Raw genomic sequence first — 5,594 nt, 5'->3', positions numbered from 1 at the left:
GATTTAACCCGGAAGTGGGTCGGGTTGTCTTGAAATGGGCGGGCTTTAACCGTATGTTATTTAAGCATGCAATTGATATGGGTGGATCAGACAGTTATATTTATTGCTGATTAGAAAACTATTTCCGTGACAGCATCAGCATTGAGCTTCAGATCAGTGGTGTTGTCATGGTAACAAAAAACTATATAGGCCTACAGTATATAACAAGTTTTGCAACAATAAATACAACAATGTGGTTGCAATATTAAGTAAATGTAATGAACAGAGTTTTCATACTCAATAATATAACTTTCTTTTTAACTTTTAATCATTTTTGGGGGGGGTTCTTTTTGACTTTCACACCAGGTTTGTGTGAGTGTGTGTCTGTGAGGAGTAAGAGATACAGAGAGAAAGAGAGAGAGAGAGAAACAAGCAAAGAGAGGAGAGAGCAAAAAGAGAGAGAGGGGGGCGGTGGGGTTGGAATGTGTTTGAGTGTGTATCTTAGTTTGTAATATTATTTATTTATACCGCAACTGCCTTTAATTTTTTTTATAAACACAGCAAGAAAGTTTCAGACACTCAAAAAAACCTGGATAGAGCCGGCAGGCAGTAAAAAACAACAACAACAAAAACTCAGACGGCAGAGATGCAACCCGAGTCGCATTCTACCAAGCACTATGTCTGAAAAAACCCACGTTACCAGAAGTCTCCTGGTTGCTAGGTACTAGTTTGAACCGAAGTATTAAAACAAACCTGAAGCTGAAGAAACCCTAAATGTTACCAGGAAAGCCCGCGGACCTGAGAAGAGAGACGTTCACTTCTCTGTGTCCTGCGTGTGTGAGCAGGGCCGGGGGGACACAACAACAGGAGAATCTTTGTGTTTAGGGAGGGGCGCTGGGACTAGCCTATCACAGAATAGTGTAGGGGAGGGATGCTGGGACTAGCCTATCACAGAATAGTGTAGGGGAGGGACGCTGGGACTAGCCTATCACAGAATAGTGTAGGGGAGGGGCGCTGGACTAGCTATCACAGAATAGTGTAGGGGAGAGGCGCTGTGACTAGCACTGTGACTAGCCTATCACAGAATGGAGACACAGTCAGTGGAGACTTATTCAATCCGAGCACGGATATGACTCGTATTACTCGTATGATACTTGTACTCGGCAAAAGTGCTTTATCCGTACCGGATACTCGTTTCAGCCGAGTATTCGGCTCATCCCTACTGCCAGGTACTATACCTCTTTTGCAGACTATCTACTGGATAAGATTGATCCGCCAAGCCTAAGCGAGCAAACCCGTTACTCCCAATACTGCCAGTCAGTATACTGTAGTTTAGCTTATACAAGGTAAAAGCAATTAAGACTTAACAAGGGTGATACTCGTGGAGTGTGGTTAGTTGGTTAAAGTGCCTGTCTAGTAAACAGGAGATCCTCGGTTCAAATCTTAGCAGCACCTTGTTGGTGCAGAGATTACCTCTGATGGCGTCTGGATGTGTGGCTATATTGGAGGACTTGTGGTGTAAAAAACTGAACAGAGTATTGTGCACTTTGGATATTATGTAAATGTAGCCATATCTTAACCACAGAAAAGCATCCAAAATGCAAAGGCATAGGGAAGCACGATATTTTGAGAAATTACAGTTTATTGGCGGTGCAGATCTTTACGAGTTGGGTCCCCTATTCTTGTATCCATAACAACCAGGTGATTCTTCCTTCAGTTGCATATCCCGATATAGTCAACTATATCAAATAACCAATGTATAATTTTTATTACAGCAGCATTGAAGACGTTTAAAATCAGGCAGTCAGCGCCAAAGTGCCTTAGCCGTTAAAGTTCATGTTTACCTCAGTCAGCATACATGCACCTGACACCCCCGACAGTGTCACAGGGTACTGATGTACAACTGGGCCACGTTCAGCCCCAACAAAACAAGGTTTAAAAGCATTAACAATGTGTTAATCCATTTCGCTTTTGATATTTATTTGCCCTCAACAGGCCACAACTGGGCAAAATGAATGCTTGTTAATCACTACAGCAAAAACATAAACTCTTTGTAGTGCAGATCTGTAAGAGATAATTAGGCACTGCTGGGATTTAAACCAGGATCTTGTGTTTACGAGACAGGCGCTTTAACCACTAGCTACAGCGCCTGTGACAGGTGTGCCTGTCATGCAAGAATGCAATGAGCTAGTAAACAGGCTCCAGCCATCCTCTGCGTCCACCAGCTCCAGCAGGGGACTGGACAAAATTCCCTTTTCCAAGCGACAGGGGGATCCTGAGGCGTTCCCAGGCCAGGTTGGAGATATAATCCCTCCACCTAGTCCTGGGTCTTCCCCGGGGCCTCCTCCCAGCTGGACGGCTGGATCACCTCCCTAGGGAGGTCCCCAGGAGGTATCTTGACCTGGTCACCAGCTCATTTTGTATTGCAGCACATCCAGCTGCTAGAGCTTCTCAACAATCTGGAAGAGCTCCATGTGGAGGGAACAGTGGACGTCAGAGCGGCCAAAATGCGTTTCCTCAGGAGGGGGCTGGCATCTCTAACCCAATGGATGGTGGGGGCTTTGAGTAGAGCCGCTGCTCCTTTGCGATGAAAGGAGCCAGTTGAGGTGGTTAGGCATCGGGTAAGGATGCTTCGGGGGGCCTCTGTAGAGAGCTGGTCCAGGCACGTCCAGCTGTGAGGAGGCCTCGGGGAAGACCCAGAAACTAGGTGGAGAGAGTACATATCCAACCTGGCCTGGGAACGCTTCAGGATCCCCCAGTCGGAGCTGGTTGATGTGGCTCGGCAAAGGAGGTTTGAGGTCCCCTGCTGGAGCTGCTGGACAAAGATGGATGGATGGAGGAACCCTTTTCACTAGCTCATGTATTCTTGCAAGACGGACTCAGCTGCAGGAGGCGCTGTAGCTTAGTGGTTAAAGCGACTGACTCGTAAACGGGAGATCCTGTGTCCAAATCCAGCAGTGCCTGATTGTCGCTTACAGGAGTGTTTCACGTGGTTGCCGATACTAACATGGACCTGTTAATGCCTGATTTTTTAGATCACTAAAGGACATGTGATGTTGTTTTGTACCATAACATTACATGTGACCATATAAAAAAAAAAAAAGCCTTTTGTTGGAGGTGTTTTGCAACTTTAGTGTGAAGATTATAAAGTTTTTGTTATCATGAATTTCAGTCTTACCTTGGAAGACAAAACAATGTATGTGGAGACATATGTACTCACACAAAGGCTAAAATTGACCCTAGATGCTTTGTCATGACCCCATGAAAAGCCCAGACAAAAGACTGTGTGCAAAGGTTGCATACATGTATGCATGGTGTATGCATGGGATGAGTGTGAGGTATGGTGTCAGTGGATTTATGCTGGACAGTGTAAAACTATCAAGATGAGCGGGAGAGGTGCTGGACTGAGAGACCTCTAGGGCAATCACAGATGCACAACCAATAATAAAACACTACTGAGTGAATAAGTTCAGAAAATGAAGAACATTGTTCAGAAAGCTTAATGAAGCTTCATTTGACATACACATTAACCACCTGAACCTGGTAAAAGGTATGAGGTTCTCCGCATAGCTAGCCAGTGATTACCTCCTGTATAGTGGTGGTCGCATGCCAACGAGGCTTGGAAATTTGCAGATGGTAATTCAGAGGAGAGTAACAGTTTAAAGTGTAAAGTAACTTAATTTTCTAAATTGTCCGCCTACAGTGGCATCGAGAGCTTCTCTAATATTACCGGGTACGCAACAGCTATTCAACTTTAGAAGTATTGTTGATCTCAGAAACAACGATAGACAGCACCATCTATCACTGCCCATGTTTGTGTTCCTTCAAAGTTTGCAAAAACATTCATCTGAACTCGCAAATCAATTGATGAGATTTTGGAAGTCAAAGGTTCAATGTCAAGGTGTGTGTCCTCATGTCTGTCCATCCGATTATTGTGAATGCAATATCTCTGGACGCCTAGAGGGAAGCACTTTAAATTTGGCATACATAACCACTAGAAGTCGCGGATGAACTGATTTCGATTTTGGAGGTCAAAGGTCAGGTTACGTTTCATTACGTCTCCTGAACTGTATATGTATTCTCCTGAACTGGGATGGGGATGCTCTGGGGATGTAAAGCCCCGGTGGCCTAATGGATAAGGCACTGGCCTCCTAAGCCAGGGATTGTGGGTTCAAGTCCCATCTGGGGTGGTTTTCAGCAGATGGAATGGAAGTCATGAGTGTCAGAGGCTCTGACCCAGAGGTTGATGGATGAATCAGACAGATTAAAAAATTGACATCCCTACCCTGTCAGCATCCTGTAGTAAGCTGCCTTCCAGTGATGTGGTTGAGGCGGTTTACAGGGTTTGATCATATCCATCGGTTTGCATGGATGGGACATCAATACCCCTGTTCTATCACCTGATCGCTGTCTGTCTTGTCGTTCGACGACTATTTGGGCTCACACCTTAACACACCCGAAGCATCTCAGCCTAAAAGGCCTGCACTCAAAGGACTCTCAAGCACTCCCAGCTGTGCTTTTGCAGAGAAGAGCGCCTTTTTTCTTTTAGCTGGGAAAAGGCTTTAGCTTATGACAAGGTAAACAGATTGCACCATAGTGCTACTCATTAGAGTGTCCACTTCAGTTATGTATTGAAGTACATCCTTAGAGCAATGGCCCTCATTATCACCTAACGTACGACTGGCTTCACGTGAGATTCATGAAACGTTCGTATCACACCAATCAGAGCGTAGAATGATCGTACATTGGAAATGCCGCGGCTAGAAACAATTGTAATTTAAATCATCACGCCTAATATATTCTCAGTTTTGAGGCCTCGCCTCTATTATTTATGACATGGCCAGACATAATCGGCTAAGAAGAGCACTTTTTCAGAGGTGGGGATTTAAAGCCTGACATCCAGGTGCTCTGGTGCAGCCAGATACCACCAGGCCAGGGGGAATATGCCGCCATAGAAAAATGCAATCCTACCGATGAGAAGAATAAACATTGTGGAAAATACGAAAATATGAATACATTAAAACATATATGGGCATTGAACATATTGCTGCAGTCTCAGTCTTTGGATGGTATAGGTAGTGGCCCCGTCAGACATGTCATGATATAGCAGGTTCTCATGACTGAGAACCTCCTATATCATGACGTGTTTTTTAATTTATATATTTAATTTTGAGACAGGTCCTACTGAAGCTCTACTACTGAAGCTAGGCTCAGTCAGGATGACCGAGCGGTCCAAGGCGCTGCGTTCAGGTCGCAGTCTCCACTGGAGGCGTGGGTTCAAATCCCACTCTGACAACTAGTATTTCATTTGGAAACTAAGTCTAAGAGTTGATATGGGGAATAAAGACTAGCAGTTATAAATGTATGAGAAACGCAATTCCAAGTGCAGCGTTTTGTGAGCATCTTATTGTCCACACATGTAAAGTTCCTTAGGGGCCCGTAGTGGATGAAATGGTAAAACATTTGGCCCTGGATGCATAGAATTCCTGCCTATGAGCGACAAAGTTTGGGTGTCCTGAAAAAAGGGTCTTGAACTCTATCTCGCGACCTCTTTTTTTTACTGTTTCTTGTTATGTCACGGCAAGAAGTATTAGCTTTTGAGTCGTTTGTCCATC

General features: G+C 44.6%; 1 non-coding gene across 1 annotated transcript; it reads left to right on the top strand.

The window, feature by feature from the left end:
• Positions 1-4,096: 4,096 nt before the first annotated feature.
• trnar-ccu (transfer RNA arginine (anticodon CCU)) lies at positions 4,097-4,169 on the top strand. The gene has a single exon. It is a non-coding gene; the product is annotated as a tRNA-Arg (tRNA).
• Positions 4,170-5,594: the final 1,425 nt, after the last annotated feature.

This window comes from Etheostoma spectabile, unplaced genomic scaffold, assembly GCF_008692095.1.
Source record: "Etheostoma spectabile isolate EspeVRDwgs_2016 unplaced genomic scaffold, UIUC_Espe_1.0 scaffold00002224, whole genome shotgun sequence".
Lineage (NCBI taxonomy): Eukaryota > Metazoa > Chordata > Actinopteri > Perciformes > Percidae > Etheostoma > Etheostoma spectabile.
This window is presented reverse-complemented; position numbering and strand designations above follow the sequence as displayed.